Genomic DNA, 24,921 nt, shown 5'->3' on the forward strand with positions numbered 1-24,921 from the left:
AAACAAATGAACAAAGAAAAAAGAGACAAACCAAAAAACAGACTCTTAAATAAAGAGAATAAACCAGTAGTTGCCAGAGGGAAGGTAGGTATGGGAATGGGTAGGGAAAAAAAAAGAAAGAAACAGAGAAAAAAATTTATGTCATAATCAAAACAAATCTAAGGAAAATGACAGAGATAAATACAACCATATCAAAAATTACATTAGGTAAAAATAGACTAAACCATTCAATTAAAAGGCATAGTCAGAATGTATTTTAAAAAAAGACCCAGATATAGGCTGTCTAAAAGAACCCCAAATTTAATATAAGGAACAGAGACCTGAATGGAAAAACTAGAAAAAAAGATGTACTATGTAACTTGTAAGAATAAGAAAGCTAGAATAGGTTAATATTATTCAAAACAGACTTCAGGGAAAAAAGGACAGATCATAATGATAAAAGGGTTAGTATAGGAAAACACTATAACAACTACAAATGGATATATGCCTCATAACAGAATTTTAAAACTATCAAACAAAAGCAGGCAGAATTAAAAGTAGAAAGAGATAAATTCAGAATCTTCAGTGGAGAACCTGACATATGTCAATTTAACAAGGAAAAAAATTAACACTCATAGAGAAGATCTGAACAATAGTACCACCTCCTTAACCCAACTGATACTTATATAGCACTACACCCAACAACTACAATATACTCATTGTTATCTGAGCAACTAAAGGACAATAAAAAAACTCAAAAGATTAAAAAGACTAGTCTTATGAAGTATACTTTCTGAATCCAACAAAATTAAATTAAAATCCATCAACAAAACATCTATAAAAGACCAAAATATCTAATTAAAAACAGTGCTAACAGAAAATTTATAGCCTTAAATGTTTTTATTAGAAAAAGAAATCTAGTTTTAGTGCTCAAAATTTCCTCCTTAAGATAGAAAAATAAGATCAAACTAAACCTAAAGTGAATAGAAAGCAGAAGGAAAAAATGAGAGCAATAATGAAATGAAATAGAAAACAAATGAACTACATAGAAATGAGCTTCTGTGTTTTTCAAAGAACAAAAGCTATAAATTTTGATAAATCAACTGTGAAAATCATTTGCTTAATGGCACGGTAATCATATCATGATGCTTAGATTATATATTGGTAATATATAGAGATTAATAAGACAGAATGCAGAGACCCACATATATAAGAGAAGTGGATTTTTGCTACAATATCAAGGTATCAGTGGAATTCAATGAAGAAAGAAGGTCCCGCACATGAAAAAAATGCTCAATATCACTCATCATCAGGGAAATACAAATCAAAACCTCAATGAGATACCACCTCACACCAGTCAGAATGGCTGAAATTAACAACTCAGGAAATGACAGAGGTTGGCGAGGATGTGGAGAAAGGGGAATCCTCTTAACTTGTTGGTGGGAATGCAAACTGGTGCAGCCACTCTGGAAAGCAGTATGGAGTGTCCTCAAAAAGTTAAAAATAGAGCTACCCTATAACCCAGCAATTACACTTCTAGTTATTTATCCAAAGGATACAAAAATACTAATTTGAAGGGGCACATGCACCCCAATGTTAATAGCACTATCAACAATAGCCAAATTATGGAAAGAGCCCAAATGTCCATCAACTGAGCAATGATAAAGAAAATGTGTGTGTAAGTATATGTATACGTGTATATATACATACATGTATATGTGTATATATATATAATGGATAAAGGATTATTACTCAGCCATCTAAAAGAATGAAATCTTGCCATGTCCAATGATGTAGATGGAAGAGAGTGTATTATGCTAAGTGAAATAAGTCAGTAAGAGAAAGACAAATACCATATTTCAATTGTATGTGGAATTTAAGAAACAAAACAGATGAACATAGGAGAAGGGAAAGAAAAATAAAATAAGATAAAAACAGAGAGGGAAGCAAACCATAAGGGACTCTTGACTATAGAGAACAAAACTGAGGGTTGCTGGAGGGGAGGTGGGTGGGGGATGGGCTAAATGGGTGATGGGTATTAAGGAGGGCATTTGTTGTGATGAACACTGGGTGTTATATGTAAGTGATGAATCACCAAATTCTACTCCTGAAACTAATACTACACTATATGTTAACTAAGTTGAATTTAAATAAAATCCTGGAAGAAAAAAATTTAAATAAATAAATACGTAAATAAATAAATAAATGGATGGAAGGAAGGAAGGAAGGAAGGAAGAAGGTCCTGGAGTAATTGGCTATCTGTATGGGAAGACATCCCCGCCCCCCCCAAAAGGAACATCAAGCTTACCTCACTTTACAAGTCAAAATAAATCATGGATATAAATGTAAAAACTAAGCCTATATAAAATTACTAGAAGAAAATCTTTGTGACCTTGAGGTAGACAAGGTTTAAGCAAACATCAAGGTTGAAAAATAAATTGGACTTTATAAAAATTAATAGCTTTTATTTATCAAAAAGGTTAAGATTAGAAGAAAATTTAAAATGGGCAAAAGATTCTAAGGGTAAAAGGGAACATACTCTATGCTTTCCCCTGAAACAATCGCAAAACAAAATGCCAAAACAACAACAACAAAACCAAAGTGTTTTTAAAAAAATGGTTTACAAGACACTGCATGTCAGGCAACAAAGAACAGTGACTCCTGAGTGACAAGACACAAATGAACAGCGGCTTATTACTACAGATCACACAGCACAGGGAGGGAGAACCCAGATGCGGCCTGGCAACATCCTGATTTGAGGCATCAGAGCTGAGATTCCATGGAGACTAAGGCAACTAGAATTCAGAGGACAGAATACAAGAGAGGAGACAGTAGCACAGAGACAGAACTATGAAAATCTATTGCGAATCCCCTTTGTATAGTCAGCAAAGTACCAAATAGTGCATGCCTGTAAAGAAAGTACAAGAGGCAAAAGAAAATACCATCCCAAAGAACTGATCAGACCAGATCAGAACCTGGTGCTCACACAAAATGGAAAACTTGTTCCAACAAGCCAGACAGGGAAAACTTGTAACTCACAAGGTATTTGTTAGAATATTCATCAAGTTCATACCTGAGTTGTAAGAACGTTTAGCACTAGACTGAGTACTGCTCCAGAACCAACTAACATATCATAATAGCAAGACCTAAGAGGACCAAATTGTCTCCAAGGAACTTAACTACAACCCAGAATAAGGCTTAAAAATATTACAGAATTGCAAAAATATCCAGACAAATCCAGAATTATGGTTGGAAATTTCCATTTCTTTCTCTTAATATATGATTATACAAGTATAGCAAAAATCAGCAAGGACATAACAGAGGTGACTACATTATCAACCAACTTGACCCAATTAACATTTACAGAACACCCCATAGAAGAACAAGCAAAATATACAGTTTTCAAAATATTCATTAAAATAGCACATATTCTGAGCCATGAAACATCTCAATAAATTTAAAAGGATTCAAATCATCAAAGTATGCTCTCTGGAACAATGAAAGTAAATTAGAAATGACTTATAAAAAGACATCTAGAAAATCCCAAAATATTTGAAAAATAAATACCATCATTTTAAATAACCCCAAAGAATAAATCAAAGTGAAATGAGAAATTATTTGAACTGAATGAAAATGAAAATGAAAACACAACATATCAGAACCTGTGGATGCTCCTATAGAAGATACATAACACTAAGTGCTTATATGAGAAAAAATGAAGGCTCTCAAAGCAATGGCCTCAGTTTATATCTTAAAAAACTAAAAAAAAAAAAAAAGGGAGCAAATTAAACCCAACATAAGCAGGAAAAAGAGGAAATAATATAGTTCAATGTGGAAAGCAATGAAATAGAAAACAGAAAAACTACAGAGAAAATTAATGAATCTAAGAGCTGGTTCTCTGAGAAAAATCAATAAAATTGATAAACCTCTAGCCAGACTGATGAGAAAAAAAGAAGAAACAAATTATCAACATCAGGAATAAAAGAAGAATCATCAGTATAGATTCTACAGATACTAAAAGGATAAAAAGGGAATATGAATAGCTTTTTGCCTATAAAGTAAATCCTTAGGTGAAATGAACTAATTCCTTGAAAGACAAAACTACCAAAGCTCACTCAAGAAGAAACAGATAACCTAAATGACAATATTTCTCTAATTTGTTTACTCATTTCTCCATTAAGGAAATTTAATTTTTAGTTAAAAACCTTTCTGTAAAGAAAAATCCAGGCTAAATTGTTTCACTCCTGAATTTTATCGAACATTTAAGAAAGAATATCAATTCTACACAAACTCTTTCAGAGAATTAAGAAATACTTACCAATTAATTCTCTGAGGCCAGCATTACCCTGACACAAAATATAATCAAGGATATTATAAGAAAATAAAACTGCAGACAAATATTCCTTGTGAAAAACAAATGTAAAAATTCTAAATATAATTTTAGCAAATTAAATGCAACAAAATATAAAAAAGATAACAGACCATGACCAAGTAGAGTTTCCTACAAGAAATGAAAAAGTGTTTTACGTTTGAAAATCAATGTAATTTACCACATTAACAATTAAATAAGAAAAAAAGATCATCTCAATAGTCACAAGCATTTTACAAAATCCAACATGTATATCCAAAAAAAAAAAACCTGTCAGCAAACTAGGACAAGAAGGGGGTTTCCTCAACCTGACAAGAGGCATTTACCAAAATCCACCAGCTAACACCACACATAATGGTGAAAAAAACTAAGTACTATCTGACTAATATCAGAAATAAGACAAGGATATCCAAACTTTCCACTTCTATTCAATGCTGTATTTGATGCTGTAGTCTGAGCAGTCAGGCAAGAAAAAGAAATAAAAGACATCCAGATTGGGAAGAAGTAAAACTGTCTTCATTACAAACAGCATGATCATCTCTGCAGAAAATCTTGTGGAATCTACAAAAAAGCAACTAGAATGATAAGTGAGTTCAACGAGGCTGCAGGATACAAGATCAATATACCAAATTCAAGTGTATATCCACATATCAGCAACAAACGATCAAAAATTAAAAATTTTTAAATATTACATATATATATCATTTGCAGTATCATTACAAATATAAAATACTTCAGTATAAATATGAAAAAAGAAAATGTCAGAGACCTCTAAACTGTAAGCTACAAAACACTGTTGAGAAAAATCATATAAGACCTCAATAAATGAAAAAATAAACCTTGTTAACAGGGTCAGAAGACTCAATATTATTAAGATGTTAATTCTCCCCAATAGATCTACAGATCCAATGCAATCCCAATCAAAATATAAGCAAGGTATTTTGTGGAAACTGACAAAATGATTACAAAATTCATATGGTAATAGGGGCGCCTGGGTGGCTCAGTTGGTTAAGCATCTGTCTTTGGCTCAGGTCATGATCCTGGGGTTCCTAGGATCGAGCCCCACGTCGGGCTCCCTGCTCAGTGGGGAGCCTGCTTCTCTCTCTCCCTCTGCTGCTCTCCACCTGCTTCTGTTCTCTCTCTCATTTTGTCAAATAAATAAATATTTTAAAAAAATTCATATGGTAATGGAAAGGACTTAAGATAGCAAAAACAACTCTGAAAAAAGAGCAAAGTGTGAAGACTATGACTACATGATTCCAAGTGTTATAATGCTCTAATAATCAAGACAGTGTGGTACTGGCATCAAGACAGATATGTATTTCAGTGGAACAAAGAGAATGTCCAGAAATAGACCTACACATTTATGAACAACAGATTTTATTGCAAAAATACAAAGGCAATCCAACAAAGAAAAGGTGATCTGGTCAAAAAAATATGCTGGCAATATTAAATTTTCAAGATGCAAAAAGAAAAAAAAAATGAACTTTGATCCATAGCTCATGTCATACTCAAAATATATCTCAAAACAGATCATAGACCTAAATGTAAAACCTGAAACTATAAAACTGGTAGAAGAAAATAGAAAATCTTTGTGGCTTTTGGTTAGGAAAAGATCTCCTAGATCAACACCAAAAGCATGTCTATAAAAGAAGAAATTAATAAACAATACTTCACCAAAATTAAAAACTTCTGGGAGCGCCTGGGTGGTACAATCAGTTAAGCACCCAACTCTCGGTTTTGGCTCAGGTCGTGATCTCAGGGTCATGAAATTAAGCCCCATCTGGGGCTCCACACTCAGCACAGAGTCTGCTTAAGACTCTCTCTCCCTCTCCTTCTGCCCCTCCCCTCCATGCTCTCTCTCTAAAATAAATAAATAAAATCTTTTAAAAAAAGATTAAAGACTTCTGTCTTCAAAAGGCACTCCTAGTGGGGCAGCTGGGTGGCTCATTTGGTTAAGCGTCTGCCTTTGGCTCAGATAACAATCCCAGGGTCCTGGGATTGAGCCCCACATCGGGCTCCTTGCTCAGCAGAGGAGCCTGCTTCTCCCTCTCCCTCTGCCTGACACTCCCCCTGCTTGTGCTGTCTCTCTCTGTGTCAAATAAATAAATAAAATCTTAAAAAGAAAAAAGGCACTCCTAGTGAATGAAAGAAAAGCCACAGCACATACCTGATATAGTACCTGAATCTAGAATATATAAAGAACTCTCCAAACTTAATAATAAGGAAACGACCCAACACAAAAATAAGCAAAAGATGTGGACAGATACTTCACTAAGAAATATATATAGGTGACAAATAAGAACATTGAAAACATTCTCATCACCATTAGTTATGAGGGAAATGTAAATTAAAGCCATAATGAGCCACTTCAAACCTATCAGAAAGTCTAAAATAAAAGACTAACCATACATGTGGTAGTGATGAGGAATAACTGGAACACTCATGCACTGCTGGCAAGATTGTATAATGGTACAACCACATGGGACAACAGTTTGGCAATTAAGTTAAGCATAAACCTACCATATAATCCAGCCCTTCTATAGCCAAAAAGAAAGTATGTCCACACATGTACACAAAATTTCATAGCAGCTTGTTTTATAATAGCCAAAACTTGAAAACAACACAAATTTCCATCAATAGGTAACTGGGAAAACAAACTGTTTCATACACATACAATGGCTGAATAGTAATTCAGCAATAACGAAAAATATATGCGACAACATAGATGCATCTCAGAATAATTATGCTGAAAGAAATCAGACAAAAAGATTACATACCATATTATTACATTTATATAAAGTTCTAGAAAATGTAAACTCATCAACAGTTACACTAACTAGGTGCCTGTGGGAAAAAGAGCAATGAGAGAGGGAAGAAGTTATTACAAAGGAGCCTGACTAAGCCTTTGGTTATGAAGGACAGGTTCGCTATCTTGATTGTGGTGATGGTATTACAGTTACATACTGAAATAAAAAAATATCAAGTTGCATACTTTAAAATATGTGCAGCTTACTGTATATTAATTATACTTCAGTAAAACTTTAAAAATAGGAGAAAAATTTGACCAGACTCTACACAAAAGTAGATACACAAATGGCCAATAAACAAAGATAAGATGCTCAACATTATTTGACACCAAGGAAATGAAAATTTAAACCACAGCGGCATAAATCTACCAATCCATTACAAAGGCTAAAATTAAAAGGAACAGCAATATAAACTGTTGGCAAGGATCTGGAGAAACTTGAAATCTTATGTACCAGTCATGTAAATGTAAAATAATACAACCCCTTCAGAAAACCATTTGGCAGGTTCTTACAAGGTAAACCTAAACCTTTCAAACAAGCCAGTCATTCACTTTCCAGGTAAAGAAAACACATGTCCACTTGAAGAACTTTATATGAATGATCATAACAGCTTTAGTAATATCCAAAATGGAAAACAACTCAAATATCTATTAGATGAGTGTAAAAACAAAACATGATATATTTATACAAAAGAACATTACTCTTCATTCAAAAGGACTACCTGCTGATACACATCCAACATCATGGATAAATCACAAAATTATAATGCTGAGGGAAAGCGCCAAACACAAAAGAGTACATAATGTGTACTGTGATTCTACTTATATAAAATTTTAGAAAATATAAACTAATTTATAGTGAAAGCACATTAGCAGTTATCTAAGGCTGAGGTGGAGGGGAAAATGGACTACATAAGGGCAAGTGAAAACATTTGTGGTCATGGAACTATTCACCATATAAGTGTATACCATGTTGGTTTTTAACAGTTCTCCAGCATTTTTGGCTCTGCAATATTAGCAAAAGTAGTTTACTCTCTTGGTTTTTCTCAATGAAGTATCACTGGCATTTTTGATGGGAAAATTTCTTTCTCGAATGGGCTGTCTTGTACACTTTTAAGACATACAGTGTTCCTATTTTTTCTCCCCAATCACTATGATCCTATATATTCCATCACATATTTCCAAAAAGGCCCAAAATTGCCAAATGTGATAAATCAAAGCCTAATAAACTTTTATTTATCACATTTGGTACTTTCTATAAAATGATACTGACCAAGAAACAAAATCAGTAACAACTAGATCTACAAGATGGGAGCATACAATCTAAGAGGTCTTGTCCTTAAAGGGCTAATCCTATTATCATTTTTACTTACAACCCTCATCAGGTAGAATACTCAGGATGGTCTAAATAGAAAGAAATCATTTCTTACTCATTTCCCACTCCTCATCACTCATCACTACTCAAAAAAAAGAAAATGTTATGGGCACCTGGGTGGCTCAGATGGTTAAGCGTCTGCCTTCGGCTCAGGTCATGATCCCAGAGTCCTGGGATCAAGTTCCGCATCGGGCTCCCTGCTCCTTGGGAGCCTGCTTCTCCCTCTGCCTCTCTCTCTCTCTCTGTCTCTCATGAATAAATAAATAAAATTTTTTTAAAAAAGAAAAGAAAATGTTATATAACATGTACTGTTTTTATAGCTATAACAGAAGAAATATAATTTCTAATTTTAAAACTGCATAATTAATAATGATTTGAGCATTGCCAAAAGGATTATGTAGTATGTGGTGTGGCATGTGTAAAACAGAATGAGAGTTAAACTGAGTGGGAGAGAAGGAGATACTCAGAAAGAGAAATCCTTTAAAAATGAACTCCGAATAATCTAGACAAAACATCATCTTCAAAGAAGACACGAATGCTTATTTTTTTGTTTCTTTCTCATAAAGGTAATAAAGAGGAAATGAGAAGTGAATGGGAAATAATAAACAGTATTAACATTTTCAAAAGCAGAGGGAATAAAGCTACCTACCAATGCTATGGAGACTAAAAGTCAGTAAGAGAGTATCATGACAATAAATCTGTATACTCAGGTAAAACGAATTTGTCAGACAAATTTCTAAAATACAATCTTACAGAAACTGATTTAAGATTAAACAGAAAAAAAGAAATAAACAATAAAATAGAAAGCCTTCATAGTCCTTTAACCATCAAAAAACCTAAATAAATAATTTAAAAACCCTCACAATAATAATACTAAGCCTAAATTGTATTATAGGCTAGTTCTACCAAATATTCAAGGACTATATCATTTTCGTCCTACATAAACTTTCTGAGAATAGAAACTGATGAACCGGGGCACCTGGGTGGCTCAGTCGTTAAGCGTCTGCCTTCGGCTCAGGTCATGGTCCCAGGGTCCTGGGATCGAGCCCCATGTCGGGCTCCCTGCTCGGCAGGAAGCCTGCTTCTCCCTCTCCAGCTCCCCCCCTGCTTGTGTTCCCTCTCTCGCTGTGTCTCTCTCTGTCAAATAAATAAATAAAATCTTTAAAAAAAAAAAATTTCTTCATACAGGTAACACTAAGAACAAAAAGAAAGAAAGAAAGAAACTGATGAACCATTCACCATTACATGTTTTAATAGACTTAAATTTTAGAGCAGTTTTAGGTTCATATCAAAATTGAGTAGAAGGCACAGAGATTACCATATATCTCCTTCCCCTATACATACATAGCCTCCCCCATTATCAATATCCCCTACTAGTGTTCTCCATTACATTTACAAGGCTAGTATAACCTTGATGCTAAAGTTGGAAAAGGAAATAAACTAATACTAATAAACCAAACAAATCCAGCAATATATACAAAAAGATAGTACACTACAAGTACACTCAATTCATCTCAGGTCTGCAAGGACAGATTAATAATAGAAAATCAGTTATTATTCATACATTCCTATATTAAAAGGGGAAAACTTTAAAATGATTTCAATTAATGCAGGAAAAAATTTTGTTAAAAAAATATACAAATAAATGATTTCTAAAAAATCTTATCCAATAGGAACAGAAGAAAATTTTGTCAAACAGGAAATTGTATCTACCAAAAACCAAAAAGAAACTTATTCTCATTAGAAAAATATTAGCAGAATTCCCATTCAAATTCCAAGTAGGACAAAGATAATGCCAATTAATACAATAAACATACAAAGTAGACAGACATAAATTTAACAAAATACTTGCAAGACCTTTACAGAAGAAAAAAAATGTTTTTTACTGAGACATTTTTAAAGTACTAAATAAATAAAGAGGTATACTATGTCCATGGATGGTAAAATGTAATATCTTACAGATACAAGTTCCCACCAAACAGATCTATAGATTCAGTGCAATTCCAATCAAAGTACCAACAAGGATTTTTGTAGAACCTGACAAACTGATTCTAGCTTTTACATGTAAGAAAAAAAGTCCAAGTAGTAATAAAAGAAAAAAATTACATATAAGACTTCAAATTATAAAACTACTATTTATATAAAAACATTGTTAAGAAATTAACAGATAAGCCATAGACCAGTAAAAAATATTCACAACACATGCCTAACAAAGGAATTGAACATAGAATATGTAAGAAATTTCAACAACTCAATAATAAAAAGAGAAATAATCTTTTTCTGAAAAATAGATAAAAGGCTTGAACAAATACTTTACAAGGGAAAATATACAAATGGCCAGTAAGCACAGAAAAAAAGTGTTTAACATCATTAGTCACCAGAAAAATGCTAGTTAAAACTCACAATGAAATACCACTTCAAATCCATTAGAATAGCTGGAATTCAAAGGTCTGTAACACCAAATGTTGGCAAAGATGTACAACTGAAACTTCTTGTTGAAACATAAATTGTTTATGGGAATGTAAACTAAAACAACTGTGCAAAACCATCTGGCAGTTAAATATACACCTATCATACAATCCATCTATTCCACTGCTAGGTATTTATGCAAAAGAAATGCAAACATATGTCACTTCAGAGACATGTACACAAATGTTCATAGCTGCTTTAGTCTCAAAAACTGAAAACTCACTGCTAGATATTTACCCGAGAGATGAAAACATATATTCCACAAAGACTTGTACAAGAAAATCCATTGCAGCTTTATTCTTAATAGCTCCAAAGTGAAAACAACCCAAAATATCCTTCAATAGAATGAACTGTGGTACATTCATACAATGGAACAGTAGTCAGCAATAAAAGGAATAAACTACTAATATATGCAACAACATGGATAAATCTCAAAAACCTGCTAAGCAAAAGAAGCCAGGTACAAAAAAATACATACTATGCGATGCCATTTATATTAAGTTCTTGAACTAATCTATTGTAAATGAAATTAGAATAGTGATTGCCTCTGGAGGCTGGGGGAGGGACTGACTACAAAGGAGCACAAGAAAATTTCTGAAAGGGATGCAATATGGAACACAAGTTCTACAAATGAATGCATGTGATAAAACTTACCGAATTGCATACATAAGATCTGTGTGTTTTACCATATGACTTAACTTATATTTTTAAAATCACATAACAACACCCTTAACTCTGAATTACCAAAAATAACTGAAATGAAGAAGGGTAGACATCACTACACTCTTTTGACTTATTACTATAGCTAATTATATTAACAAATTTCATAATATTGAATTACCTTTGTATTTCTAGTTTGAACCACTCTTAACTCCTGGTTCATTTTTCCAACTTACTGCTGGATTCTCTGATAAAGTTCTACTTATAGTTTTTCCATCAATTGTTTATAAACTCAAGAACATTATTTTAAAAAACAGTTTCATGTATACCATACAATAGCAAATAATTATGCTAATGTTATTAGGAACACATTCACTGAAAAAGAAAAAAATATGTAAAACTAAACCTTAAGTCAAAATCCTGTGATAATAAATTTCAATTTAAAATAATAGTATGAATTCATGTTTTAGTATACCATATTTCATTGATTCTAAGATGTACACTTTGAATATTATTTTAACATATCTGTAATGAGGATGCATTTGCATTAGATGGTATCTTAAAATTAATGGCAATATTTTTTCTTTCATAGTAGTACATAAAATTACATTTGACCACATCTTAGACTCAAGGAAACACAGTGTGTTCTCAAGTTCTGCCCACTGAACTAAAGAAATGCCATCCCTGAAGCATCGTATTTTGATCTCTAAATACCATTCTTGACTAAAAGGAGCCAAGGTTATTTGGATAAATGGTTAATTCCAGGCTCTGGAACAAAAAATTTCAGTCTGAGACTGAAACAAAATGTAAAGAATCATTTAAAAGTAACAGGGTCATGTGTGAAGAACACAGGAGCCAATTTGAAGAGATTCATGCTGAACAAACTTGCTACAATTTGAGCATCAAAAAACAACAAAATAACAATTCTGATTGAAATATGTTGAATAAAATTCCCATGAATCCTTGTGATACTCAAGCAGGAGAAAGCAAAAATGCAAAACAACTGACTACTACTGGAGGGGACTATAATACTAACTCTTCATTCTAAAAATTGGTTATATAATGGAGATTTCATAAAAAGTATCCAACGTCTACAGACATTGGATATGTATATCAAAATATAGGCCATCCGTGCATAGCAACTTAGTGGGACTTATAGAGTTAAGTAGTGATTGATTAAAGATTTGTACAAGAAATTTTCAAACCTGTCTCTATTTTCCACTATTTTTGTTCTAAGAACATACCCAAAATCCAGAACTGGGTGAAGCAAAGGAGAACAGGTTGAAGAGAAGTGAGAAGGGAAACAGGAAACACAAGCTGCATCCTTTTGACTAATACCAATTACCCTTTTTTCTTTACCATCGAAACATGCATCATCAACAGACTAAAACAGCTCTAAATAATGCTTTTATATTTATACATAATATCTTCAGTTAGAGCGTAAAATGTCACTAGATCTTCACTTATTCAGAATTTACATAATCATTGCTATCACAAGGTAGAAGCTAAACTTCAGTTTCTGATGATCAGTTTAACCTTTAAATCGCCTGATTAAACTCCGTCTTCATTCGTAAAACCCCAAATTAGCAAACAAGCCACAATACAATATATGCTATAGCACAGGTCTTCTGTGAATAGCTGGGATCTTCAACTGCTTCAGCTGCAATACAAACCATTGAGCCTTGGCCAATATAAGCCAATGTGAATAATCAATATGACAACCTTATTTTTCTAATGCAAACAGGATTGCTACAGTAAGGTGTCTCACTGCCACATCACAGTCATGGCCTCTTTTAACCCCTAATTAGATTGAGGCGATTATCCCTGCTCTTCCTTACAAGTGTACAGCTTGGATAAGGGATGACAAAAGCTATCTGCCACTTATTCAGCCTTTGCAGACAGCAGGTTATCCAGGGAGATAGAGAATAAAATCAACAAACAATTGTTATTCATATCATCATCTAAAGTGTTAAGATAGTCACAGTTTCCATACATGCACAGTGAATATAGCCCAGAGCATGAGGTAACTGCAGACTGCTTAAGAACATCAGGGTTACACAGATGGAAATTCATGGTGATGTTGGGGAATTATGTCTAAATCAAATTCATTTGCATAAAAAGAAATGATCGGGGATTTGTCTTTTGTATATAATATATCAAGATTTCATTATGTTTCTCTTCATGAATTCTTTGAAGCTAAATTTTAATATTGATTTTTCTAAACACATAGCATTTATCATGAAAAAGACTGCCAAAATTAATGGTCTGTAGACACTTAAATGCATTAAAATTCAATTAAAATACTCTTAAATATAAAACAGGAAACTTTTCACTATGATACTACATGAGTTCTTGTATTATTTAGATAATCAAGGGTTATTTCATTAACTCTGTGGATTCCAAATGTTTTTCTTAACTCTCATAACAATCAATTTCTGAAATCTTGGTCATCACTTCAGACCAATTATTAAGAGAATTGTGGTCACAAGAAAATAATAGAGTAGTTGCAAAGACACCAAACTGACAGTTTCCTAGTAAGTTTAACTAAGCTAACTTGAGGACAATATAGAAAGCTGAGCCCACTGATAAGAAAAAACTTTGGAGGGAATATCTGCATCTACACTGATGATGATAAAATCACAGTGGAAGTAATAAGATAAGGAAATGTTGAAAAGGATTTCATATCTTTTCCTTTCCACTTGCAAGAGTCAGTAGGTGCCTTTTCTTAAGGTCATAATCACTTTGCTAAAAGAAAAAGAATGGGAAAGCCACAATGTTTTATACTGAATTCTGTTTCTGTTTTATATTACTCATTCAGTTAATCAACATTGTTGCCTTTAAAGCAGCCAACTAGAAGTATACTCTTTCCAAAAACTGAGGTCCCAGCCCCAAACTTCATCAAATGCCACTCCAAGAACAGCCAAAACATTTTAAACATATCCACCAGTAGCAAAAAAAATTGTCATATAAGCATTATTTCCATACACAGCCATGAGTTACTGAACCCAGATTCCCATGTAGAGTGCTGTGATTACTTGGTAATCAGTGGATCATTTAACCAAACTGCATCATGAGTTTAATTTAGTGATTGCCAACCTGTCTGAGCAGTATAAGATTATCTAAAACTGTGTGCCTTGTTCCCCTGACATAGGCTGAAACATCACTTCGTTCTTTAAGTCAAATACTAACTCAGAATATTGGGCAGGCCTTGAAATCCGAGTCATAATTCACTTCTAAATGTGTCTCCAGAGCACCCACTGTTGGATACAGACACCCAAAGCTTATATATAGAGAGAGAATGTATGTATGTGTATATATTTGTACATATGTATGCATGCATGTGTATATATTTGTTTTTTTACACATTTGCAGTCAATAATTTCATTTTAAACAACTGATTTTAAGCAACACGCTTTTCTTAGTATCCCAGACAGTCATTTATTTTTATAAAATGGACTTGATAAAAAAAAAATGAAATCAATTGTCAAAAGATATGGGAATACTTTACTAGATATAATTAAATTTATTAACCTTAGTTTACTTAAACTGAGTGTTAAAATTTGAATTTGTTATGATTTTGTTTCTCTAATCTATTTCTGGTCTTTAAATATATATATACATATATATATATAAAACACTTTCCAAAAGTAAACATAAATCATACATATCTACTGTAAATTTTAGACTAAAATATTTTAAGAATTTAGTAAACATATGCTGGTAAAATTGCATAAAGCCAAACTATAGTAAACAAAAACATATAGACAGTTGTTTTCAATTACCTTTCTACTCAATATAGAGTTAAACCATCAGTGCTAAAATTCAAAAACATTAAAAGGAAAAGTAACAACAAATGACATTTTAGCCAACGGGTAAAGAACAGCTTCACTCTTATGGTCTTATTTTAATCCATCTTTCTGTGTGTTATTTTACTATTTTTCAGCTTTCTTTGTTCTTTTACTTGGAACTATATATGTGCTTGAAAAGTTACTAGCAACTATTTATTAAAAGTATAATAAAGAACTAGACCTTAAATAATTTGAGAAATGCAAAGTGAAAAACTAAATTATAACATATAAAATTATTGATTTTCAAACTTTCTTCTGCAGCTCAACTTTATATAAAACTCCAATACTGTCAGCATATCTCAATAATATTCCCACTCAAAAGAAATAATGCATTATTGGTTTTTTTGCTTGGATTAAAAACCATACGGCATACTGTAAATTTAATAACATTAAAGCTGAGGCCAATAAATAAAAGGTCCATGGTCCTTATCCAATTCTGGATTTCTAACTAAAGAGTGGCATGATGGCCACACGTTAATCACACATCTGACTAGAGAACTAGAAAATGGTACCTTTGAAAGCAAGTAATTTACTGAGGATGTGGGATTTAATATTTTCAAAGCCATGAACTAGTTATTCTTCATCTTTACTACAAATAAACATGAAATAGGATAGCAGACTTAGGTCAACTACAGAAAAGCATTTCTAGAGTGTGTTAAGTACTTGAGTAGATTGCTAAAGGAGATTGGAATTCTCTTAAGGACTTGAAAAAGGATACATTTTAACCTTTCAGGAATGGATTCTCTGAAAGTGAAGAACTTGTGACAGTCCTTCTCACCTTAAAATAAAATTCTTAAAACCAAGTACTTATGGAATATCATGCTTTTGTATTTGTTTCATTCCTAATTTAAAATTTATCTAAGAGAAGTATATAAATAATGGAATATTCCAGATTTGATTTGGTACAGGGCTAGAAACAATGGGGATAATATACAAATAGGGCTCAGCACTGCATGAGAAAAGGAAGAAAGTATTAAAACATGAAACAACTAAAAAAATTAAAATTCCATATCATAACAACTCTTTAGGTAAATTATAAAATGTAGTATCTTCTACCAATATAGTCTGCAAACAAACTATAAAGAATTTGAAACCAAGCAAGTAGAAATAAACCCCCTGAAACTGATACAAGTAGAATTATACAAATCTATTATTTTATTTATTCAGTTAATTTTTTCACCAATATTAAACAAAGAAGCCCATTTTGTTTTGTTTTGTTCCCCAAATGGGGAACAGGTAATATATACCGAGAAAACATATCAATTTATTCAACAAGAATGTGTGCCTTAGAAATCAAACCACTATAAAAGTTCTTTTTATGTTGCCAGATCAAATTTTGAAAGGACCTTAACCAAATGATCAAAGTTACCATCACCAATAATGGAACAAAACCAACATCCGGTGAGCCCTGATATGATGTGCTGAGGATGACACAACATTACTTCTGTGATATTCCTGACAAAAAAATGCACTCTAATCATTAGGAAACATTGGAAAAACCCAAATTGAGGGACAGTCTATTAAACAACCAGCCTATATAGCTTTACAAATGTCAAGGTCATAAAAGACAAAGAAAAGCCAAGCAACTAGTCTACATTAAAGGAAACTAAAGAGACATGGCAACTAACTGTAATACATGACCCTGGACTGGACTCAGCCTTTTATGGAGGGTAAAGGTGGTTGACATGCAAAGAGGAAGTTATATGACATACCTGGGACTACGAACTGCTGATTATATAATACTGTATCGTTAAATTTCTCGATTTTGATTACTGTACTGTGGCTACCTTAAAAATAATTCTTATGGAATATACACAAAAATATTTAGGTGTAAAGGGACTGATGCCTGCCACTTACTATCAAATGATTCAGAAAAAAGAATACTGAGAGACAGAAAGTTTGATAAAGCAAATGAGGCAAAAATGTAAACAATTGGTGAATCTGGATAAAGTGTATATGAGAGTTCTTTACTCTTCTTGAAACATATTTGTTAAGTTTGAAATTATGTCAAATAAAGAGCTGCAAAAAAATCTTAATTGGGTATATTAATTCCTACACAGCATTTTCAGTTCCAACCAGCAACTTACCTCCTTCAAACCTGACAGCACCAGAAAAAAAAAAAACAAAAAAACACCTCACATTTAGTAGGCAAGGAAAAGCTACCCTTTAAAAAAGTATACATATATCACATAGTCCTAAAGCACTATTTACTATATTTAGAACTCTGGAATTTATAGAAAGTAATTTTAAAATGCCAGATTTTACTATTTTCAGTCTTAAAATGCTTTCATCTGATGATAATTTGACAAATCCTATCACCTGCTGTTTTAGGCATCCCATTCCTAAGGTGATGTTAACTCAGTAATTTTTTCCAGGAATTTTATCAATAGTGATATCTGAATTGAGATACAATGAGGAAAAAGTCATGGCATACAGTCTAAAAAGATGGGATTCCCCCCCACCCCACTAACTTCAGAATATAAGAAGCTAAAGCCATCCAGATACAAAGTATACAGTTCTTAATGGTTTACTACTTCATATAAATAGAGCTCTGAAAGTGAAACTAGCCTCTTGGGAGAGCTGATGGATAAATGTCTGAACACCTGTGTGTGCTTTGTTATAATGCTACAATAAGCCGGTCTGAAATGGCTTCACTGAAGTGCTGGAAGACTTACTTCCTGGGTGCCCAGCCATCCTTTCATCAGATATGTCAGTATCCATCCCTTTTAGTAATAGTCAAGAAATAGCATCATTAAATTCCCTCTAGAAAGGGTATTGTAATCAGAAATGACAAAGTAAATTTTCTGTCATCCACAGAAATAAGAAGTATCATATTATACTAACTGTATTTCTAATTATTTTACTGATTCAGTCAATAAATTTTTGGCTAGAGTAATAATATTTTCAGTACATTAAAAGTGGGCACTTACTGCTAGTGGTGGAAGAAGGGGAAATTCATACTAGCTTCCCAGGGTGCAAAATGACAATGTGTGTTAACCTCATAAAAACCAATACTCTTTGACCCAGAAAGTTCACTTCTAGGAATTTATTCTACAGAAATATAATATACACAAAGTTATTTAGATACAAAAATATGTCTGCATATATGTACATATACATATATGTACATGTACAATATTTATGTATAAGAATATCCATCAAAAACTAATGATGTAATGTATGGTGATTAACATAACATAATAAAAAAAAGAATATCCATCATTTCAATAATAAATGAAAACCACTTCTATGTCCAAAGACACAAGGATTATTAAATAGGTTAGTATGTATCTATACAATGCAAAGTATGCTACTCTTAAAAATGATGACATAATAGATTAGTATAGTAGTGCATCTATCAAATTTTTAAATAAACTGGGAAATATATACACATATACTAAAAATTGTATTTAAGTTATGGAGGGTGCAATCAAAAGTGTTTGTACCTCATTTGGGAGGCCACTATTCTATACAAGAGGCTGTGGCAGCCTAGACCAGGAGATGACAAACTATAGTCCTTAGGCTAACTTGGCCCCACTGCCTGCTTTTGTAAGTAAAATTTACTGCAACATAGACATGCCTATTCATTTATTTATTGTCTGTGGCTGCTTTTCACATTACAACCACAGAGCTAAGTAGTTCTGACAGACATTGTAAGCCCACAAAGCTGAAAATATTTACTATCTGGATCTTTATGGAAAAAAGTTTCTGAACCCTGGCCCAGAAACCTAGCTCACATTTCTCTCCAATGCTTTCCAAACAGCCTTTCAATGTATTGAATTATGTGATATAATCATAGACGAAATGGTTTCCAAACTATATCTTTGCATGTGCGGCAGGAGAGTAAAAGGATCTCAGTCCATCCATTTACCCCAGCCAAGGGGGCAAATGGAGCAAGTAAGGGGAAAGAAGGAACGAGGAAGATAAGGGTTAAAGAAGGGATAAGACAAGTTGGAAAGCCACTTCTCTCCTTAAGGGGTGGGAGGGGGAGGGCAAGACAAGGAGATCCTTATCTGGTAAAGGAGTTTGTATTCAGGAACTGAGTTTGTACTGGAACCCAAGTCTCTTAATATATAGCATGTATATTATATAGATGGATTCTCAATTCTCAATTGGAAGGGGAGAGCAGACAAATTTTTAGGTATTAAAATGGTTTGTGGCCTTCCAGAGCTCAACGCAATTCAGGAATCTTATTCCTTAGTATTTAATTTTGTTAATTTCTCTCTCATTTAAGTTAAATGAAAATCGATCAAACTGATTTAATTCTTCTCTGGGGGGGGGGCAATAATGAGAAAAAAAACCTTGAACAATGGTATATAGAAAATAATCCTTAACTTTGAGTTCCCTTACGCAAAATGTTAAAAGGCTCTTAATTGCTAATATACACATTTTAACCCATATTTTTGGTTCCAGTATGCACAAACTACAAATCAATCCTGTTACGGGCCAGTCTCAAAAGAGGAAACTGCAGGTGGGTACAGAAAAGGGAAGGAAAGTAAAAGAGCAAAAAGAAGTTTATTGCAGTGAAAATGTAGAGAGGAAAGTAAAATCAGGACTCAGAACTGTACACCCTTAGCATTTGTAAGAAAGATGTTGAGCCACATACTACACAATGAAGTTACCACGATGGGCAAAAACCTACATAACCTTACATAACACTAGGCCTGGGGCACGTAGATTGAGAAAGACCTAATCAGTAATCTCAAACATTCAAGTTATTTGTTATCTCTTGAACAACAGTAGGAACCAATGGATATAAACAACTATTAGAACTTCAGGGAAGAGAAATGGAAAGTTTTTAGTATAAAAGGATGAAAATGGCAGTTAATGGTTGTGCTAGTTACTAAGCTGCTACCTCTGCCATAAATTTATTATAGAACTCTGCAAATGACATTTTTCCTTTGCCAGCTAGCTCCCTGTTAAGTTCTGCTAGGAAGAGGTGTGAGAAGGAAGTTGAACAGTTCCAGAAAGTGAGAAGGGCTTCCCTGTTTTACTTGCTGCTCCTGTCAGGGCTGCCCCTGCAACAACTCTTTACTCCAAAGGAAGTAACTCCTTAGTAGAGTTGGTTCCAATTTCTAGGTTGTTGCTGTTGTTTTCCATTTTCCCAGAACCAGACCCATCATATTCCCTCAGAGGCCACTAGCACAGCCAAGCAGCAGCCCCTTCTCAAAGGTCCAGCTCTTAGCTCTGTGGAGCCCATCCCACAAGCCTCTGAGGTACCAACACCAGTCAATCAACACCTAGTCCTCCCAGGTCTGGGTCCCAGCTCTGCCCTTCTCTGAGATCTTAAATCCCAATAATCTCAACCTCTTCTCTTCCCCCCAGCCCCGCAAAGATTCTGGAAAATATATGGAACGCTTCACAAATTTGTGTGTCATCCTTTGTGCAAGGGCCATGTTAATCTTCTCTGTATTGTTCCAATTGTAGTGTATGAGCTGTCAAAGAGAGCACCCAACCTCTTCTCTTTGTTCCCCCAGGAGCAGTACCTGATTCTTGCTATTACTATCTCTTGATATCTCAGTGTTCCGCCTTTTGCATCACCCTCCCATACCTAATTAACCAACTCACCATAAAAAATTCTATTAAGATAACTAGTGTGGTTTCATCTTCCTGACTGGTTCCTGACAGATACAATGGTATCAAGTAGTCCTTATTTTAGATGTAATTAATATTCTCTTTAGGTGTTATTTTTAGTGTTTAATTTTAGTTTAAGTAAAAAATATTTTTAAGGACTATGAGAATTTTATTCACACTTCAGTCTCCCTAAATTTTTTATATATTTTTTTCCTGTTAGGTGTAAGATTTTTTTTCCTCCCACAATTCTTTTGGTTAAATCTGTGAGAAAGCCCCAAGTCACTAATGTGTTTGTGATACTTATCCTTAATCTATTCCATACCTTCCAATTGTGTCTAAGCCCAAAGGGATGTAAATCTTCCTTTTTAACAAGAACAGCAAACCCTTTAGTTCTGGGCAGCAGTAACTGGAATAGCTAGTGACAGGTAGAGGAATACATTTTAAAGAGTTATCAAGAGGGAGCAGGTTAACTGATTCTTAACATCCCAGAAAAATGACCATATTTATTAATACATATATTTTAAATATATGCTGGAGTTAGTCACAGTGGGGAGATACAAAATGTCTAAGTGTAAAACATGTACTTCAGTAAGATAAGAGTTATTTGTACAACTGTATAACTATTAACTTATCAAAATCTCACCTTGATAGCTACCTTGGGTAAATACATCATTTAACCTCTGGTAGCCTCAGTTTTCTCATCTGTAAAGAAAATAGGCTGGACTAGGTCTCTGTTGCCATATATCTAACATGACAATCTATACAATTTCTTTCAGTGCTGAGGCATTGGGAGCTCAGCATCATTACTGAGAGAAACAAAAGACTGGTTTTGTAAAGGGAAAAACAAAAGAGGTAGAAAAAAAGAGTACAAAGATTGATAGTTTAAAAATATAATTTGAAAGCGATTCAAATACATAATATTAGAGAATTCCTTATCTTCTTCCTCTAAGTCAAGGAAAAGGAAGAAACTATATCACAGGTAAACTATCTCGTTAAAAAGATTAAAAAGTTTCTTTATTTCTATTATCACAGTCTTTGAAAACATTTACTAAGTCAGAAAGGATACTTCTTAAATTCTCTTCAAGATAGAAAACATGTCCTTGTATCATATGATCTCACTGATATGAGGAATTCTTTTTTTTTTTTAAGATTTTATTTATTTATTTGACAGAGAGAGACACAGTGAGAGAGGGAACACAAGCAGAGGGAGTGGGAGAGGGAGAAGCAGGCTTCCCACTGAGCAGGGAGCCCGATGTGGGGCTCAGTCCCAGGACCCTGGGATCATGACCTGAGCCGAAGGCTGACGCCCAACGACTGAGCCACCCAGGCGCCCGATGATATGAGGAATTCTTAATCTCAGGAAACAAACTGAGGGTTGCTGAAACAAATAATACATTATATGTAAAAAAAAAAAAAAAAAAAAAGAAGAATATAGTAGGAAGGGAAAAATGAAGGGGGGGAAATTGGAGGGGGAGATGAACCATGAGACTCTATGGACTCTGAAAAACAAACTGAGGGTTCTGCGGGGGGTGGATGGGTTAACCTGGTGATGGGTATTAAAGAGGGCACGTATTGAATGGAGCACTGGGTGTTATACACAAACAATGAATCATGGAACACTACATCAAAAACTAATGATGTAATAATGTATGGTGATTAACATAACATAATAAAATAAAATTTTAAAAAAGATAGAAAACATGTCTTTTTTTTGTTTTTCAGTTTTAAAGACTAAGTGAATTTTGATATTCTTCTTTCAAATTGTCTGACCACCTGCTATACAGTAGACCATATGCTTTCATGGCTTATTTATAGAAATAATTATATTTAAAGTACCAGTTAAAAGTTCATGGGCTAGGCCAGATCATTTATCATTTAGTAGTTACCACTTAACTTGGTGCAACTGGTTGGTTTTGATAAAAGGGAAATTTGGTGATAACAACTTTCAAATTTTATAATCAATTAAGTTACTCCAATGAAAACAGAGGGAGAAAAACTGAAGGAGGATGACTAATGTTTTTAGGAGATCTCTCTGGTTGCTGTGTGGATAATGGTTTGTAGGGAGGGCAAGAGTGAAAGTAAGAAGTGCAAATGAGACACTAAGCTATACCTCATGTAGAAAATGATACTGGCTTGGTCCATATCAGTGGAACTATCACTCCATTCAGGTATCAGTGGAGATAAATAAAAGAAAAAAGAAAAGGCTTTTTTTTTTATGGCCTCAATAAGGTCAAACATTTTTATAGAGGATACTAAAGTAACGGAGTTGGAAATGTAGATGGTGGAGAGAAAGAAATACATGCTAACAAGATATAATTTGGGGGTACAGCTGGTGATAATGACAAGCTTGTTAACTTTTTAAGATGTGACTATAGGATAGTAGAGCATGTGACTATTGATCTCAGGGCCAAGAGTTCGAGCCCCACATTTGGCGTGACTATAGGAGTAGGCAGCTTAGAAAGGATAGAGACAAAGATAGTTACAAGTGAGAAAATAGAAACTAAATGAGAAGTAATGCTATCATTATTAGTAAATACCTGGACAGTCTTCCACTAACATCTGTTGGTCAGAATGTTTTACACAACATACACAGTACACTGTATGCAAATGAGAGCATTATAACTGCTCATAAAATATCTAACTTATAATGTCTCTCTTAATAATACTATTACTCTAACCACATCCCCAAACTTATCCAGTCCACTAAAATAGCAATGGCTTTTAGAACTTTCATGGAGACATTCAGCAACATAATAATAATATCTTAGGCAATATAATAGTTTATTTTACTATGGAAAGTAACTAGACTTACTGTGGTGATCATTCTGCAGTATACACAAATATCGAGTCATTATGTTATTTGTGTATACTGCAAATGATCAAAACTAGGGTCAAAAACTAATATAATGTTATACATTAACTATACCTCAATTTAAAAATAATACTGATAATAGTTTTCCAAAACTATTTGTACACAGCACACCTAAAACAGACCATATACTGCAAATTGCTGGAAGTAAAAGATGGATAAATTGGGTTCTTTATACTAATCTCTCACTTTTTTATAAGTCTTAATATTTCTGTAATAAAAAGTTTACAGAAAAACTAAGTGATGAGAATGTGGACTGGCAACCACAGTCTCGGAATCTCTATTTTTGATGAAAAATGGGCTCCCCTATTTTGAAAAACTGGCATGTTGAGCTCTATAAATCGCCTAAGGCAAAGTGCTAAGCATAGGAAAGGCATCCACTTTATGAAACCTTTGTCCTGGAATAGACACTATGAATCTTTTAAAACAAAGGAGTCCAAGTTTGCTGCTCAGGATAACACACTGAACATAAAAGATTACTAATGACTTATGAACTCCTAATGTAGCATGAATCATGCCAGCAACACTAGGATATTGGTTTCAACAAATAGCCTATTTTATTTTATAAACTTCACCAGAATATTATCAACAGCAGTATTAGAAAATGGAAAGCTAATAAAATTAGGAGGCGGCATCGGCATACTGCACACAGTGTTTCTCATCGCTCTAATGCAGAATCTAATGGATGAGAGATCCATCTTTTAACTTAAAAAAAAAAGGAGCCAGTAAACCTAGAAAAATAGACCTCCATTTGACAAAGTTATTAGAGAATATTTTGCTACCTCAATTCAATAAACTGCATTAGTGAAACCAGTTTCTTTTATAAGAAAAAAAAGAGGCAGCATACTTTCTTCTTGTGTTTTATTATAGTTCAAAAAGCCTGATTATATTAACATTTTCTTGTTTTCCTTGAGCGATATCTGAAATAGAAGACAACTGAAAGGTTAGAGGATTATAAATATTCTCTTT

The 24,921-nt window shown here is 33.5% G+C and overlaps 1 protein-coding gene and 1 non-coding gene across 2 annotated transcripts in view; both read right to left on the bottom strand.

Moving 5' to 3' along the window:
* Positions 1-24,921, bottom strand: part of RSRC1 (arginine and serine rich coiled-coil 1) — a 429,432-nt gene that overhangs the window by 251,564 nt on the left and 152,947 nt on the right. The gene's annotated exons all lie outside the window — the stretch shown is intronic.
* On the bottom strand, positions 20,853-20,960 carry LOC112834292 (U6 spliceosomal RNA). Its single transcript, XR_003210829.2, has one exon. It is a non-coding gene; the product is annotated as a U6 spliceosomal RNA (small nuclear RNA).

This window comes from Callorhinus ursinus, unplaced genomic scaffold (assembly GCF_003265705.2).
Source record: "Callorhinus ursinus isolate GAN/ISIS: 27379988/994484 unplaced genomic scaffold, GSC_fseal_2.0 scaffold1, whole genome shotgun sequence".
NCBI lineage: Eukaryota > Metazoa > Chordata > Mammalia > Carnivora > Otariidae > Callorhinus > Callorhinus ursinus.